At 43.5% G+C, this 18,449-nt stretch overlaps 3 non-coding genes across 3 annotated transcripts; 1 reads left to right on the top strand and 2 right to left on the bottom strand.

The window, feature by feature from the left end:
- Nucleotides 1-892: 892 nt before the first annotated feature.
- LOC125586643 lies at nucleotides 893-999 on the bottom strand. The gene has a single exon (XR_007323180.1). It is a non-coding gene; the product is annotated as a small nucleolar RNA R71 (small nucleolar RNA).
- Nucleotides 1,000-8,752: 7,753 nt separating this feature from the next.
- Nucleotides 8,753-8,859, top strand: LOC125586640. Its single transcript, XR_007323177.1, has one exon. It is a non-coding gene; the product is annotated as a small nucleolar RNA R71 (small nucleolar RNA).
- Nucleotides 8,860-12,295: 3,436 nt separating this feature from the next.
- On the bottom strand, nucleotides 12,296-12,402 carry LOC125586568. The gene has a single exon (XR_007323105.1). It is a non-coding gene; the product is annotated as a small nucleolar RNA R71 (small nucleolar RNA).
- Nucleotides 12,403-18,449: the final 6,047 nt, after the last annotated feature.

The following is an 18,449-nucleotide window of genomic DNA, read 5'->3' as shown; positions in this document are numbered from 1 at the left end:
AGTTAAGAAAGTCAACTCATTTACCGCTTTTATTATTCTGAAACTGAATCAGTTTTATTCATTAGCTTAGAAATCATTTGAAATCATTGGTTGCACTTAGATTGAGTGAGTACTTGCATTCTCATTGCTTCGAATTCCCTTAGAATTGGTTCGACAATCATTTATACTACAACATTTGTCTTAGGAGCCTTGAAAACTCCTAACATCAAATTGGCGCCGTTGCAAAATTCTGAGTAGATTTGAACATTGAGATTTAGTCAGTTGCTTGAGACTAAGTCATTTTTATTTTCTTTTGTTACTGATTCTCCTTCTTCACCTCCCTTTAATTTACAGGTGTATGAACTTGAGGAGCAGGGGTCCATCAAACCTAGTTCCAAGAGCCGCAGACATCAGAGCTTTAGAGAGAGAGTGTGCTAGAAAGAGAAGAGAAGAAGAGCAACATGCTCACTTGCAGAGATTGGATACTGATATGGGAGACATACCTCAAAATGATGCCAACAACATTCCACAAAACCAACATCGAGCAGCTCGACCCATTGGCACTTATGACCGCCCCAACATTCATGGTCATAGATTGGGAATCCGAGCACCAGCTGTAGCAGTCAACAACTTTGAGATCAAATCAGGACTCCTCAACGTGATCGAGAACAACAAGTATCATGGCTTGGCTCTAGAGGACCCATTTGATCACTTGGACAGGTTCGACAGCTACTGTGGGTTGTCAAAGACCAATGGTGTGTCCGAAGATGCCTTAAAGCTCAAGCTATTCCCTTTCTCTTTGGGGGATAAGGCACGTTAGTGGGAGAAGTCTCTACCCAGCGACTCTATAACCACCTGGGATGACTGCAAGAAAGCATTTTTGGAGAAGTTCTTCTCTACTTCACAAACTGCTAAGCTGAGAAATGAGATTTCCAGCTTTCAACAGAAAAACTTGGAAGGATTCAGTGAAGTCTGGGAGATATTCAAGGGCTACCAAGTTCAATGCCCACACCATGGCTTCTCTAAGGAAAGCTTGCTGAGCACTTTGGAAGGTCAAGAAGTGCTGTGTTTTATCAATAACAATGGTAGCTGGTACAAAAAAGAGCCCAACTTTCAGTACAACAACTACCAACAAAAATCCTATTCCAACAACCAACAGAGTGGTTATCAGCCTTGGAACAACCAACAAGGCATCTACCAGCCTCAACAAAACCCTCCTCCTGGTTTCAACAACAAAGGACACCATTCTTCCCAACAACAAGCTAATCCTTCTACCTCCACTCCTTAAGTCAGCAGCACTGATGCCCTGATGAAACAAATCTTGGAGTCTAAGACAAGAAGTGAGAAGCATGTTGGCTATGAGTTGAAGAACCTTCACTCAAAGATTGATGGAGGCTACAATGAGCTCAACAACAAGTTCAGAACCTTGGAGAACCAGTTTCCTGCCATGAACACTCAACAAAATCGCCAACAAGGTTTTTCACCTGGAAAATCTGAGCAAAACCCCAAGGAGATCATGAAAGCTATCACCCTCAGGAGTGGTAAGGAGTTACCTCAGAGAGCTCTCACCAAGGATGCTGAGAAACAAGGTGAGGGGGTTGCCATCAACATAGATGATGAAGTGGTGATTGTTGATGAGAAAATCAATGATGAAATCTTGGAGAAGATTGTGGAAGCCAAAGGTAAAGGAAAGGTTGGGGAAGAGAAGAAAACAGTGAAAGATGGTGAAGTTGTTGCTCCAGCAAGTGGGAATTCTTTTGTTCCTCCTCCCTATGAACCCAAACTTCCATTCCCTGGTAGATTCAAGAGGCAGATGCTAGAGAAGTACAAAGCTTTTTTTGAGAAGCAAATGAGTGAAGTTCAAGTCACAATGCCCATCATTGATGCTTTCATGCTGATCCCTCAATATAGCAAGTTCCTGAAAGATGTTGTAGCTGCAAAGAAGAAGGAGATAGAGGGCATGATGATTCTCACTCATGAGTGCAGTGCCATCATCCAGAGGCTTGTTGTTCCAAAGAAGCTAGAAGATCCAGGATGCTTCACATTACCTTGTGCTCTTGGACCTATGGTCTTTGATAGATGTCTCTGCGATTTGGGAGCTAGTGTCAGCGTGATGCCTTTATCTGTTGTTAAAAAGCTTGGTTTCACTCAGTACAAGAAGTGTAGACTGTCTCTGGTATTGGCTGATCTTTCAGTGAAGTACCCTGTGGGTATCTTGGAGGACCTCCCCGTTATGGTTGGAAAATATGAGATCCCTACAGACTTTGTGGTGCTTGAGATGGGTGAGGAAGCTGCAGATCCTTTAATCCTTGGAAGGCCTTTCTTAGCTACAGCAGGAGCAATTGTTAATGTGAAAGAGGGCAAGATTGATCTCCACTTGGGTAAAAGGCATGTTCTTCACTTTGACATCAAGGAGGTAATGAAGAAACCAATAGTTCAAGGGCAAGTTTTCTACATTGAAGAGATGGATGCCCTTGCTGATGAGCTCCTTGAAGAGTTAGGTTTGCTGTTGAGAAGTCCTTTGTGTCCCAGAACCAGCTTGTTCCGAGGCTAAAGCCTTTCCTCTCAACGAAGACTCTTGTCTCTCAGGTTCTTGCCTCTCAGCATCCGACTTTCCCTTAGTTTTCTTAACCATTGTACCTGAGAAATACAAAACTTGGAAAGGGATAAGTGGATTGACTTTGCAAATGTAAACTTCAAGAGGCAACGTAAAGAATCACAATTCTCAATCTTTTCATCATGTGAAAATTACAAGACATGTAAAATTCAATAATCAAAGTAATTCTAGAATGAGAGGGTTCTCTAATCAAACCTTTCAACACCTTAACATACTAACTGACCCACTAACACACTCAATTAGGATCAATTTCGAAAAGCCCCAAATCCATGAACCCTAATTTTGCCAAAGTTCAAATTAAGCTCAATTCCACCATCAATTCAACAACCCAACTTGATATATAAGCCTTCCCTAGTCTATTTTACCACAATAAAGCAAGAAAATGACCAAATTTCGATTTTCAAATTCTAGAGTTCATGGACCTACGAATTTGAATTTAAAAACACAATACCTTGGTTTGGATGAAAGGAAATGGGGAATGGGTGGTGAGGAATAAACTACAGGGGCGAAAGCTTGGATTTAGAAACAAGAACTAGGAGATTTGGGTGAGAATTGAGAAAGTTAGGAGATTTTTGGTGTGGGTTTGTTTGAGAGAGTATGAGTGTTTGTGAGAGGAAGGGAGAGTGAAAGAGATGAAGGTCGTGGGTCTGGGTAGGTCTAGGGTCGTCCGGTTAGGTTTAGGGCTGGTTAACTTGAATTAAACCGGACAAAATCGAAGAGGGACTTACCTGGACCGGCTCGGGAGCGACTTGAGGGTGTCGCTGTGAGAAGTCGCTCCCGGGTCGTTTTCTCGCGTCATGTGTCGACGAAAGGGCGAGCGATTCGGAGGTGTCACTCTGAAGACGTCGCTCTGATCGACAGAATTGCGAGCGACCTCATGTGGTCGCTGCGAGACGTCGCTCCGAGAGCGATTCTCGAGCCCCAGAGACAAAAATGCGAGCGACTTGGACCAGTCGCTCTGATCACGTCGCTCCCAGCTGGAGCGACCTCGTGGCGTCGCTGTGGAACCTCGCTCCCACGCTCGATTCTTTGCCTTGACCGGATCGATGAACCACCTGAACACTACTTCAACACTTTCCCTTTTTTTTTTATGAAATATGACGAAAATGAAAATACAAATGCAATATGTACATGGATACGCATGGGACTTCCTCCCAAGTGAGCTTGTTTTAAGTTTCTAGCTTGACTTTTCCTCCTTTTGGATTAGGCTGGGGTAGGATCAGACAGTGGAGTTGAAACTCCATCTTCCTCAGGTTCATCTGCCATGTAGAGCTTAACCCTTTGCCCATTGATTGTGAAGTCTCTTCCATCAGTACTCCTCAAAACTATTGCTCCATATGGCTTAACCTCTTTGACCTTGAAAGGGTCGGACCACCTTGACTTAAGCTTTCCTGGAAACAATTTCAGTCTTGAGTTGTAGAGAAGAACTTTATCTCCTTCTTTAAACTCTCTCTTTAGGATATTCTTGTCATTAAAAGCTTTAGTCTTCTCCTTGTAGATCCTTGAGTTTTCAAAGGCATCCATTCTTATCTCATCAAGTTCTGTAGCTGAAAAAACCTTTTCTCCTTGGCACTCTTGATGTCAAAGTTCAGCAACTTTACTGCCCAAAGTGCCTTGTACTCAAGCTCCACTGGCAGATGGCAAGCTTTCCCGTACACTAGGTTGAAAGGTGTAGTCCCCAGAGGTGTCTTGTAAGCTGTCCTATAAGCCCAAAGCGCATCATCAAGCTTAACTGACCAATCCTTCCTTGTAATCCCCACAATCTTCTCCAAAATGGACTTGATCTCTCTGTTAGAAATCTCAACTTGACCACTTGTTTGAGGATGGTAAGGAGTTGCCACCTTGTGCTTAACACCGTTCTTCCTGAGAAGTCCCTCAAGCAGTTTGTTGATGAAATGAGACCCTCCATCACTGATTACAACTCTTGGAACTCCGAACCTTGGAAAGATGGTGCTCTTGAACATCTTGATTACCACTCTTGCATCATTGGTGGGACTTGCAATAGCTTCCACCCATTTTGAGACATAATCAACAGCTACCATGATGTACTTGTTGCCATGTGATGATGGAAATGGCCCCATGAAGTCAATACCCCACACATCAAACACTTCAACTTCAAGGATTGGATTCTGAGGCATCTCATTCCTCTTGGTGATGTTTCCCCTCCTTTGGCATGAATCACACCTTGAAACAAAGTCTTGTGTGTCCTTGAACATGTGTGGCCACCAGAATCCAGCTTGTAACACCTTAGCAACAGTCTTGAAGGTAGCAAAGTGGCCTCCATAAGATGATCCATGACACTGTGTAAGGATCCCATCAATCTCCTCATTAGCAACCACTCTCCTATAAAGTTGATCTTTGCAGAGAATGTAGAGGTAGGGCTCATCCCAGTAGTATCTCTTCACATCCTTGTAGAACTTCTTCTTGGCATAACCCACAAGATTCAAAGGCTCTTTTCCTGTGGCTAGGTAATTCACCAAATCAGCATACCAAGGTTCTTTCTCTTCTGTTGCCTTGACTTCTTCAAGCTTCTTTCCAGTCTCACAAACTGCTATCACTGCTCCAATAGACATGATATGTTCCTCAGGGAGTCCTTCATCAATTGGAATGCCACACTCCACTCTCAGCCTGGACAAGTGATCAGCTACACCATTCTCAACTCCTGGCTTGTCCTTGATCTCTAAATCAAACTCTTGCAGCAAAAGAATCCATCTCAAGAGCCTGGGCTTTGCATCCTTCTTCGCCAAAAGGTGTCTCAACGCAGCATGATCTGTGTAGACAATGACTTTAGATCCCACCAAGTAGCTTCTGAACTTCTCAAAGGCAAAGACAATGGCTAGCATCTCCTTCTCTGTTGTGGCATATCTCATCTGAGCATCATTCAGGGTTTGGCTCGCGTAGTAGATCACATGGGTCTTGCCATCTTTCTTATGCCCCAAAACAGCTCCCACAGCATAATCACTAGCATCACACATGATCTCAAAGGGGAGATCCCAATTAGGTGGCTGGACAATTGGAGCACTGATGAGTTCACCTTTCAGCTTCTTGAAGGCTTCTAGACACTCCACATCAAAGCTGAAGGTGGCTTCTTTGCACAGCAGCCTGGTCAATGGTCTAGTGATCATGGAGAAAGTCCTTGATGAATCTCCTGTAGAATCCAGCATAACCAAGAAAACTTGTGATGTCTTTCACTGTTTTCGGTGGGGGCAAACCAACCATGACATCGATCTTAGCCTTATCCACCTCAATCCCCTTCTCTGATATCTTGTGTCCCAGCACAATCCCTTCTTTGACCATGAAGTGACACTTCTCCCAGTTCAGCACAAGGTTGGTGTCTTCACATCTCTGTAGGACCCTGCACAAATTTGACAAACAAGCAGAAAACGAAGATCCATAGACAGAGAAATCATCCATGAACACCTCCACAACATCCTCAATCAGATCAGAAAAGATCGACATCATGCACCTTTGAAAGGTGGCTGGAGCATTACATAGACCAAATGGCATTCTTCGATATGCGAAGGTACCATAAAGACATGTGAATGTTTTTTTCTCCTGATCATTGGGATGTATGGGGATCTGGAAGAAACCTAAATATCCATCAAGAAAGCAATAGAATGGATGATTTGCAAGTCTCTCAAGCATCTGATCAATAAATGGAAGTGGAAAATGATCTTTTCAAGATGCAGAGTTCAGTTTTCGGCAATCAATACACATTCTATGCCCAGTGACTGTTCTTGTTGGTATCAATTGATCCTGGTCATTTTAAATCACAGTTATACCACCCTTTTTTGGCACAACATGGACATGAGATACCCATTTAGAATCTGAGATAGGGTAGATAACACCAGCATCTAAGAGTTTAAGAATCTCTTTCTTTACAACATCATTCAGGTTAGGATTTAACCTTGTTTGATGCTCGATAGAAGTCATTGATTCATCCTCAAGATGTATCCTATGCATACACAAAGAGGGTGATATTCCCTTGATGTCATCAAGTGAGTAACCTACTGACTTTTTAAATCTTTTAAGTGTTTTCAAAAGTTCAGATAGCTCAATTTCAGTAAGTTCACTACTCACAATGACTGGATAAGTTCCATTAGGACCAAGAAATGCATACCTTACACCATTGGGGAGAGGTTTAAGCTCCACTTTAGGCGCCTTAAGCTCGCTCCAGTCGTCTTGCTGGGTGTCCCCTTGTTGAATGACCGAGGCTTCCTGATGGACAATTTGAGGCAGCTCCTCATACTGATCCTTACTACCAAGTCCTCTGTGTGAATCCAACATCATCCCATAGGCAGCACTCTCCAAGTTCTGAATCACTTCAGCTTCTCTCTCTATCGTCAAAGCATGCTGTAGAGGGTCTTCTAGTGACAACTCTTCAAGGAACTCATCAGCAAGGGCATCCATCTCTTCAATGTAGAAAACTTTCCCTTGAACTTTTGGTTTCTTCATTCCCTCCTTGATGTCAAAGTGAAGAACATGCCCTTTACCCAAGTGGAGATCAATCTTGCCCTCTTTCACATTAACAATTGCTCCTGCTGTAGCTAAGAAAGCCTTCCAAGGATTAAAGGATATGCAGCTTCCTCACTCATCTCAAGCACCACAAAGTCTGTAGGGATCTCATATTTTCCAACCATAACGGGGAGGTCCTCCAAGATACCCACAGGGTACTTCATTGAACAATCAGCCAATACCAGAGACAGTCTACACTTCTTGTACTGAGTGAAACCAAGCTTCTTAGCAACAGATAAAGGCATCAAGCTGACACTAGCTCCCAAATCGCAGAGACATCTATCAAATACCATAGGTCCAAGAGCACAAGGTAATGTGAAGCATCCTGGATCTTCTAGCTTCTTTGGAACAACAAGCCTCTGGATGATGGCACTGCACTCATGAGTGAGAATCATCATGCCCTCCATCTCCTTCTTCTTTGTAGCTACAACATCTTTCAGGAACTTGCTATATTGAGGAATTAGCATGAAAGCATCAATGATGGGCATTTTGACTTGAACTTCACTCATTTGCTTCTCAAATAGAGCTTTGTACTTTTCTAGCAGCTGCCTCTTGAATCTACCATGGAATGGTAGTTTGGGTTCATATGGAGGAGGAACAAAAGAATTCTCACTTGCGGGAGCAACAACTTCACCATCTTTCACTGTTTTCTTCTCTTCCCCAACCTTTCATTTACCTTTTGCTTCCACAATCTTCTCCAAGATTTCATCATTGATTTTCTCATCAACAATCACCACTTCATCATCTATGTTGATGGCAACCCCCTCACCTTGTTTCTCAGCATCCTTGGTGAGAGCTTTCTGAGGTAACTCCTTACCACTCCTGAGGGTGATAGCTTTCAAGGTCTCCTTGGGGTTTTGCTCAGATTTTCCAGGTAAAGAACCTTGTTGGCGATTTTGTTGAGTGTTCATGGCAGCAAACTGGTTCTCCAAGGTTCTGAACTTGTTGTTGAGCTCATTGTAGCTTCCATCAATCTTTGAGTGAAGGTTCTTCAACTCATAGCCAACATGCTTCTCACTTCTTGTCTGAGACTCCAAGATTTGTTTTAGTAGGGCATCAGTGCTGCTGACTTGAGGAGTAGAGGTAGAAGTAGTAGGTTGTTGCTGGCCAGGTTGTTGTCCTTTGTTGTGGAAACCAGGAGGAGTGGTTTGCTGAGGTTGGGAGTTGGCTTGCTGGTTGTGTCTAGGCTGATAACCATTCTGTTGGTTGTTAGGGTAAGATCTCTGTTGGTAGTTGTTGTACTGAAAGTTTGGCTCTTTCTTGTACCAGCTACCATTGTTGTTGATGAAGCACAACTCTTCTTGCCCTTCCAAACCATCACCTTCCTGGACAACAGGTGTGGCTTCTTGGTTTGGGTTACCAACAAAGTGCAGCTGCTCCTGGGTGGTCTTATCAGCAATGAGAATATCAATCTTATCCTGGAGAGCCTTTAACTCCTTCCTCGTCTGCTTGTCATCTGTTCTACTGCCTCTGTCGTGGTCTCCACTGTAGACTGCATCACTCTTGACCATGTTCTCTACCAGCTGCTCTGCATCCTCCTCTGTTCTTCCCAAGAAGAACCCACTGCTAGCTGTATCCAATCTGGCTCTGTACTTAGGAAGAGCTCCTCTGTAGAATGTGCTCATCAGGCTTTCCTTAGAGAATCCATGATGAGGGCATTGAGCTTGGTAGCCTTTGAATCTCTCCCAGGCTTCACTGAATCCTTCCAAGCCTTTCTGTTGAAAGCTGGAGATCCCATTTCTCAGCTTAGCAGTTCTTGAAGTAGAGAAGAACTTCTCCAAGAAAGCTTTCTTGCAGTCATCCCAAGTGGTGATAGAGTCACTTGGTAGAGACTTCTCCCACTGTTGTGCCTTATCCCCCAAAGAGAAAGGGAATAATTCAGCTTTAAGGCATCCTCAGACACACCATTGGTTTTTGACAACCCACAGTAGTTGTCGAACCTGTCCAAGTGATCGAATGGGTCCTCCAAAGACAAGCCATGATATTTGTTGTTCTCTATCACGTTGAGGAGTCCTGACTTGATCTCAAAGTTGTTGGCTGCCACAACGGGTGCTCGGATTCCCAATCTATGGCCATGAATGTTGGGGCGGTCGTAAGTGCCAATGGGTCGAGCTGCTCGCTGTTGGTTTTGTGGAACGTTGTTAGCTCCATTGACGCCCGCATCATTTTGAGGTATGTCACCCATATCAGTGTCCAATCTCTGCAATTGAGCCTGTTGCTCTTCTTCTCTTCTCTTTCTAGCACACTCTCTTTCTAAAGCTCTGATGTTTGCAGCTCTTGGAACTAGGTTTGATGGACCCCTGCTCCGCAAGTTCATACACCTGTAGATTAAAGGGAGGTGAAGAAAGAGAATCAGTAACAAAAGAAAATAAAAATGACTTTGTCTCAAGCAAGTGACTAAATCTCAATGTTCAAATCTACTCAGAATTTGGCAACGGCGCCAATTTGATGTTAGGAGTTTTCAAGGCTCCTAAGATAAATGTTGTAGTATAAATGATTGTCGAACCAATTCTAAGGGAATTCAAAGCAATGAGAATGCAAGCACTCACTCAATCTAAGTGGAACCAGTGATTTCAAATGATTTCTAAGCTAATGAATAAAGCTGATTCAGTTTCAGAATAATAAAAGCGGTAAATGAGTTGACTTTCTTAACTAAGGAAAATGAGAACTCATCGGCATAGGAATTAGACCTTGGGTGATCAAGTTTCGAACTAAGGATGGCAGACGAACAATCAAACTATCAACCTTAAGCTTAGACATGATTCTAAACAAACTCTATGTCTAGATGAATGTTCATTTACTAACACATTTCAAACAACAAATGTCTTTGGTTGAATAATATGGAAGCAATCATTACTAACAGGTCTAAGGCTATCTTAGCATTTCTAACAACAAATGTCTTTGGCAAAATATGCTAAAAGCTTAGAAGAGTTGTTTCAGGAATTTCATCGAACACCTTTTGGGTGGGAAATGCCTAAAGATCAACTTTTGAGAAGCTAACTCAGAAGATGCATTATGATTACTCTACTAGCAAGGTTTTGGAATGATCTACACTAAAACATCCTAGCTCTAACCTAATCACCCTTAATCTTCCTAACCCATGAATTCAAATGGTGATTGATCACTACTCTTCATGATTCCTCTTAAACCCAGTTTGGATTTCAGATTAATCATACAGAGGGATACATGTTGGGGTCAAAAACGGCTACGACGGAATTACCATCCGAAAATCCTCGGAGATCGTATTTCCGAAAGAGATAGTAAAAAGAAGGATACAGCTTTCGTAAAATATAACCAATACGAAGTTTTTACGAAGAAGTATCCTTAAAGATTCAAACCAAACAAACCAGGCTCGGTCGTTGCGTAATTACTGCGCATACACGCCGTCCGGTAGCTACGTAGCAACCAAGTCCGGGCCGATATCGGCCGCTGCATAGCGACCGAACGTCCGACCCACTCGGTCGCTACGTAGCGACCAAGATCAAGCCAAAGCTCGGTCGCTACGTAGCGACCGAGCTCGAACCAAAGCTCAGTCGCTACGTAGCGACCGAGCGCTCGTCCTGCTCTGTCGCTACGTAGCGACCGAGCGCTCGTCCCGCTCGATCGCTACGTAGCGACCGAGCTCGAGCCAAAGCTCGGTCGCTACGTAGCGACCGAGCTCGAGCCAAAGCTCGGTCGATACGTAGCGACCGAGCGCTCGTCCCGCTCGGTCGCTACGTAGCAACCGAGCTTGAGCCAAAGCTCGGACGCTACGTAGCGACTGAGCTCGAGCCAAAGCTCGGTCGCTACGTAGCGACCGAGCGTTCGTCCCGCTCGGTCGCTACGTAGCGACCGAGCGCTCGTCCCGCTCAGTCGCTACGTAGCGACCGAGCGTTCCTCCCGCTCGATCGCTACGTAGCGACCGAGCTCGAGCCAAAACTCGGTCGCTACGTAGCGACCAAGCGCTCGTCCCGCTCGGTCGCTACGTAGCGTTCGGGCTCGAGCCAAAGTTTGGTCGCTGTGTAGCGATTGAACCCTTCCGAACATCGATACGACACCAATCCATGCATTCTCGTCAAACCTTCGAATGCTATCTCCCGAAGACCGTAGCAAGCTCAGTCCATGTTTTCCGCTATTCTAACTCATCGATCAAACTTCGCGGATTAGAAACCGCGGAAAATTCGAAGTAAACGTGTCGAGTTGGAAGACGGCCCAAAGATACCTAAAACACGACTCGAGGCCCATCCTACGATTTCCTAACCAACAGCCCGTAAACCACAGCATGGTTTACGCTTGGCCCACAAGGAAGGATAAATTTCAAGTTTCCGCGGATAAATATGGAAGTTTTGAAGATAATTGTGAAGATCGGGAAAATGGAATATCTCCATTTTATGCTATGACGGCTTAAGGGCAGAAGAGTAAAAGCGTAAACCGACCTTGGAGCTAGTATATAAGAAGTCCTAGGCGAGGAGCATGGGGGAGGACTTTTTAGACTCGGAATTCTCTGCACTTAGAAACTTTAGGCTTTATTCTCGACAAGTTAGGTGTCTATGACTGGCACTCAATTACTAGACGAACTCGCCCAGACATTTCGGTCTCTTGTCCAGCTCTATCAATTGAACTACGTTCGGCTTGATCCTCGAAAGGGGTACGTAGGCAGCCTTTAACAAGGTTCAGTCCGAAATCAATCAAAAACCTTTTATGTATCTTTTTCGTTTTTTGTTATCGAGCTCCGACTCAACTAGGTTTGAGCTTTTAGGCCGCTAGAAATAAGTAACTCGCTGACATTCTTTGCGGCCAAAGCTTTTATGATCTCTTGTAATGATCACAACGCTCTTACGCGGACTCGAAATAAGATCTACTGTTTTCTCTAAACTCGTTTGTTATCTTTTCATGATTTCCGCATATATTTGGTCACTTGTCGTTGGCTCTCGCAGAGATCCGGGACCTCTGGGAAATTAGGGTTTTCCTTGTTTCCTTATTTAAATGGAAATCGATAGTGCGAATTTCGGTTCCCACAATACAATAATGAATTGGAAACACAGAATTGCAATTACTAGATGAACAAAAATGATTCAAGAGATGAACTTTCCAAAGGTTTTTTCTTAAGAACAAAAGATAATCCCCCTGGTGGCTCTATAACCACCTGGGATGACTGCAAGAAAGCATTTTTTGGAGAAGTTCTTCTCTACTTCAAGAATTGCTAAGCTGAGAAATGAGATTTCCAGCTTTCAACAGAAGAACTTGGAAGGATTCAGTGAAGCCTGGGAGAGATTAAAGGGCTACCAAGCTCAATGCCCACACCATGGCTTCTCTAAGGAAAGCTTGTTGAGCACATTCTACCGGGGTGCTCTTCCTAAGTACAGGGCCAGACTGGATACATCTAGCAATGGGTTCTTCTTGGGGAGAACTGAGGAAGATGCAGAAGAGCTGGTTGACAACATGGTAAAGAGTAATGCAGTCTACAGTGGAGACCACGACAGAGGCAGTAGATCAGATGACAAGTAGACGAGGAAGGAGTTGAAAGCTGTACAGGATAAGATAGACATCCTCATTGCTGATAAAGCCACCCAAGAGCATCTGCACTTTGTTGGTAACCCAAGCCAAGATACACCACCTGTTGTCCATGAGGTTGAGGGTTTGGAAGGTCAAGAAGAACTGTGTTTTATCAACAACAATGGTAGCTGGTACAAAAAGGAGCCCTACTTTCAGTACAACAACTACCAACAGAAATCCTATTCCAACAACCAACAGAGTGGTTATCTGCCTCGGAACAACCAGCAAGGCAGCTATCAGCCTCAACAAAACCCTCGTCCTGGTTTCAACAACAAAGGACACCATTCTTCCCAACAACAAGCTAATCCTTCTACCTCCACTCCTCAAGTCAGCAGCACTGATGCCCTGCTGAAACAAATCTTGGAGTCTCAGACAAGAAGTGAGAAGCATGTTGGCTATGAGTTGAAGAACCTTCACTCAAAGATTGATGAAAGCTACAATGAGCTCAACAACAAGTTCAGAACCTTGGAGAACCAGTTTGCTGCCATGAACACTCAACAAAATCGCCAACAAGGTTCTTTACCTGGAAAATCTGAGCATAACCCCAAGGAGACCATGAAAGCTATCACCCTCAGGAGTGGTAAGGAGTTACCTCAGAGAGCTCTCACCAAGGATGCTGAGAAACAAGGTGAGGGGGTTGCCATCAACATAGATGATGAAGTGGTGATTGTTGATGAGAAAATCAATGATGAAATCTTGGAGAATATTGTGGAAGCCAAAGGTAAAGGAAAGGTTGGGGAAGAGAAGAAAACAGTGAAAGATGGTGAAGTTGTGCTCCAGCAAGTGAGAATTCTTTTGTTCCTCCTCCCTATGAACCCAAACTTCCATTCCCTTGTAGATTCAAGAGGCAACTGCTAGAGAAGTACAAAGCTCTATTTGAGAAGCAAATGAGTGAAGTTCAAGTCACAATGCCCATCATTGATGCTTTCATGCTGATCCCTCAATATAGCAAGTTCCTGAAAGATGTTGTAGCTGCAAAGAAGAAGGAGATGGAGGGCATGATGGTTCTCACTCATGAGTGCAGTGCCATCATCCAGAGGCTTATTGTTCCAAAGAAGCTAGAAGATCCAGGATGCTTCACATTACCTTGTGCTCTTGGACCTATGGTTTTTGATAGATGTCTCTGCGATTTGGGAGCTAGTGTCAGCGTGATGCCTTTATATGTTGCTAAGAAGCTTGGTTTCACTCAGTACAAGAAGTGTAGACTGTCTCTGGTATTGGCTGATCGTTCAGTGAAGTACCCTGTGGGTATCTTGGAGGACCTCCCCGGTATGGTTGGAAACTATGAGATACCTACAGACTTTGTGGTGCTTGAGATGGGTGAGGAAGCTCAAGATCCCTTAATCCTTGGAAGGCCTTTCTTAACTACAGCAGGAGCAATTGTTAATGTGAAAGAGGGCAAGATTGATCTCCACTTGGGTAAAGGGCATGTTCTTCACTTTGACATCAAGGAGGTAATGAAGAAACCAAAAGTTCAAGAGAAAGTCTTCTACATTGAAGAGATGGACGCCCTTGCTGATGAGCTCCTTGAAGAGTTGTCACTAGAAGACCCTCTACATCATGCTTTGACGATAGAGAGAGAAGTTGAAGTGATTGAGAACCTGGAGAGTACTGCCTATGGGATGATGCTGGATTCACACAAGGGGTTTGTTAGTGAATATCAGTATGAGGAGCTGCCACAAGTCGTTCATCAAGAAGCCTCAGTCACTCAACAAGAGGACACCGACCAAGATGACTGGAGCAAGCTTAAGGCGCCTAAAGTGGAGCTTAAACCCCTCCCCCATGATGTAAGGGTCGTACAGAGATGTGAAGACATCAACCTTGTGCTGAATGGTGAGAAGTGTCACTTCATGGTTAAGGAAGGGATTGTGCTGGGACACAAGATTTCAGAGAAGGGGATTGAGGTGGATAAGGTTAAGATCGATGTTATGGTTGGTTTGCCCCCACCGAAGACAGTGAAAGACATCCGAGGTTTTCTTGGTCATGCTAGGTTCTACAGAAGATTCATCAAGGACTTCTCCATGATCACTAGACCATTGACCAGGCTGCTGTGCAAGGAAGCCACTTTCAGCTTTGATGTGGAATGTCTAGAAGCCTTCAAGAAGCTGAAAGGTGAACTCATCAGTGCTCCAATTGTCCAGCCACCTGATTGGGATCTCCCCTTTGAGATCATGTGTGATGCTAGTGACTATGCTGTGGGAGCTGTTTTTGGGACAGAAGAAAGACGGCAAGACCCATGTGATCTACTATGCGAGCCAAACCCTGAATGATGCTCAGATAAGGTATGCCACAACAGAGAACCTGGATCAGGCGTGGGAGCGAGGACCTGGAGCGAGGGTGGAAGTTCGCTCCAGCTGGGAGCGACGTCACCACAGCGAGTGTAACAAGTCGCTCAACTTTACGGTGTTTGGGGGCTCGAAAATACTCTCGGAGCGACCTCCTAGAGCGACGACACGAAGTCGCTACAGCTCCAGAGCGAGGTCACCACAGCGACACCCCGAGGTCGCTCTGGTTTGTGTCGATTTGAGACACGAAAAACGAGCCGGGAGCGAAGTCCCACAGCGACTACCTCAGGTCGCTCCACGACCGGTTCAGGGTTCATGGTTTGGAGGCTACAGCTCAGCACCTAGGGGTTACTACACCACGTTCCCACCGGACAACGACGATGCTGGGGCCTCTGCCCCTACTCACTATCCTTGAAGGTACTTCACTATTTTCCCTTGTATATACCATCTCATTTTTGCATATTAGTTTTCTCTTGTGGGTATCTCCCTCTACTTGACAACACAGAGACTGTGTAACTTAAGTTTGGGGGAGGTACCAAGTATTTGATCATGTTTGCTTTGATGAATTTGCATTGAGTCTTGCACACATACCTTTTTGCATATACAAAAAAAAAAAAAAAAAAAATAGAGATTGCATCACCTGCATTTTTAGGAGAGTCTAGAGCATATAGGTTGCATTCACTTGCATTGGGAGCAATGATTTAAGATGCCTTGTAAAGAACACTATCTCACACCCGAGTAGCTATTGCGTCTCTCAAAAAGCCTTTTATGTTTCGAGCCTTGAAAACTATTCCTGAATCTCATTAGTTGCTGAAACTCAATCTTTGAAGCCAACTACAACCTTATTTGAACTGAACGAACTTAATGCTTCTTGCTTATGGTCCCTTGTGTACTGAGTCATGGATATACACACTTGAGTTGTCACATCCTTTATGCCAATCTTTTTGACAAACTCGAGTGGTACGCCACTCCCAAAACCCTTTCCTCCTTTTAAGCTTTCATTGTTTGATGAGTGAGGCCTTTTTCGGAAAGTCTTACATGTGCATAATGTTGAGAGTATCGGGAACGACAATGCTTGATCTTCATTCTTGCTAGATTAGGCACTCTATTGTATAGCTATAGGTGGTGGTGAGTATTGTGATTATGATTTGGAAGCATGAAAAGTTCGAAGGAAAAGAATAGACTCTTTGTGTTTAAATGGATAATCTTATTGGAATTAGTAGATGAACATCTAGCTCGAGTTTATGAAAAGTCTTGGCCCCCGAAAAAAAATGAGAAGAAAAATTAAGAAAAAAAAAAAAAAAAAGAAAGAAAAAGGAGCTAGCAAAGTTGTTAGGAGCTAAGATTGTTTTGAAGTTGAGGAAAATCTTTTATAGATTTCAAAGAAAAAGAGTTTTATGTGGAAAGTGTTCTTGGGTTCCTTTGGTGAGAGATGTGAGTTGGGTTTGACATTGGGAAGTGATTGTGTAACTTGTATGTTTGGGAAAATGGTAGAACAATGGAGATTGAGCATTGTATGCATGAGTTGGTCCCTTTCTTAGATATATTATGTGCAATGTCAAGGCTACTTGTTTCGAGAGTAAACCACCTTAAAGATCATATATCTTGAACCTCTTGACTCACTTGAATAAAGAGCCTTCCCTTACCCAACCAAATGATTTGGACCAATTGACCATTTGCAAGAATTTACCTGATGTTTTATGCTTAATGAATGTGAGAGTTGGTTGATTTGAATGTGTGGATGCTTGATGATGAGTGTAAGGGCAAAAGGAGTTGAGATAGGCCCAGAGAAGCTAGAGTGTAATAAGAGAGTGTGCTCATGTTGGATTAGATGTTGAATTGAGTGCTAGTTGTGTTTCTTTTGGCTATGAGCTCTCACCTTCAACCCTCTCTCCCTATGAGTTCTAGAAAGTTCACTTGTGGACAAGTAAAAGAACAAGTTTGGGGGATTTGATATCTTGCATATTTCCATTGTTTTATCCATTCACCCATGTGTATTTTGATCATATAGACTATGATTTAGCCATGTTTAGGTTGCATTTTTCATACATGAGTCTTTATCAGGTATTGGAGTACCACATGGAGTTCTTGGAGACATTTGGGTGCATTTGGAGCTCAAAAGAGGTGATAAAGGTGATCATTGGACGACCAGTGCATGGGAGTGACCTCACCGGAGCGACACCGTGAAGTCGCTGTGACACCCCTTCAGAGCGACTTGGCCAGAGCGACACCCCAATGTCGCTCGCGTTTTCATCGCTCGGAGGCACGAGAGCGACCTTACAGCGACGTTCCGCAGCGATCCCTCCAGGTCGCTCCCGAAGCCTGGAGCGACCTCTCGGAGCGACTACTGGAGGTCGCTGCACACCTTTTGTTTGCTCGACTTCTTGTTTACTCAAGGGCCTTTTGGTCATTTCATTATGCACGTTTTTACTTTTCTAAACCTATGTTTTAAGGATATTTTTTGGTAGCCACCAAGGAGATTATCTTTTGTTCTTAAGAAAAAACCTTTGGAAAGTTCATCTCTTGAATCATTTTTGTTCATCTAGTTATTGCAATTCTGTGTTTCCAATTCATTGTTGTATCCCTCTGTATGATTAATCTGAAATCCAAAATGGGTTTAAGAGGAATCATGAAGAGTAGTGAGTAATCACCATTTGAATTCATGGGTTAGGAAGATTAAGGGTGATTAGGTTAGAGCTAGGATGTTTTAGTGTAGATCATTCCAAAACCTTGCTAGTAGAGTAATCATAATGCATCTTCTGAGTTAGCTTCTCAAAAGTTGATCTTTAGGCATTTCCCACCCAAAAGGTGTTCGATAAAATGCCTGAAACAACGCTTCTAAGCTTTTAGCATATTTTGCCAATATATGGTAAACTTTTTTTCTTACCCACTGCAAATCTTCTGTATATACCGGTAGTTCCAAACTTCCAAGTCCCACTATCTCCAATAGGGAAAAGCATTATGGGTTTCTTCATATCCTAAAAAATACTATCAACTTTCCACTGAATCAATCCGGTCGCACCAATCTCAATATCAAATGTAGATTAGACATTTAAAGTTATGGTATAAAATTCAACATATATATACTAAAATTTGTACCCTTAACCACTAACTTGTGACAACACTTGCTTATCCAAACAGCGGACACAATCAATGCTACAAAATGTTGCCCTTTCAAGTTTAATTGTGTAGATGCAAAGATCAGATGGACATTCTAATACATACGCAAGTACAACATCGAATGGAGCAGAGTCTGTAACAGAGAAGTGTACGTGCGGATGAACAAGTCAAGATGAAGATTGCGACTTGAAGAATGGATTGCGGACCAAGGCGAAGTTAATGCGAAGACATCTTGGGGAGCAAGCTTGAAGAGATTCACCTTGGAGAAGGGAGATCTCACGATGGGAAGTTCTTAAAGACTTTGGAGAGGTTTTCAGGGAACTTACCTTATTTGGGTAGATAGGCGTGGATAGCCGACTTGGCTGTATTGTATATATAGTCATACTCGACCTGTGGAA

The sequence above is a fragment of the Brassica napus genome, chromosome C4, assembly GCF_020379485.1.
Source record: "Brassica napus cultivar Da-Ae chromosome C4, Da-Ae, whole genome shotgun sequence".
Taxonomy (NCBI): Eukaryota; Viridiplantae; Streptophyta; class Magnoliopsida; order Brassicales; family Brassicaceae; genus Brassica; species Brassica napus.
The sequence above is the reverse complement of the archived record's forward strand: the minus strand, read 5'-3'. Positions and strand labels throughout refer to the sequence as shown.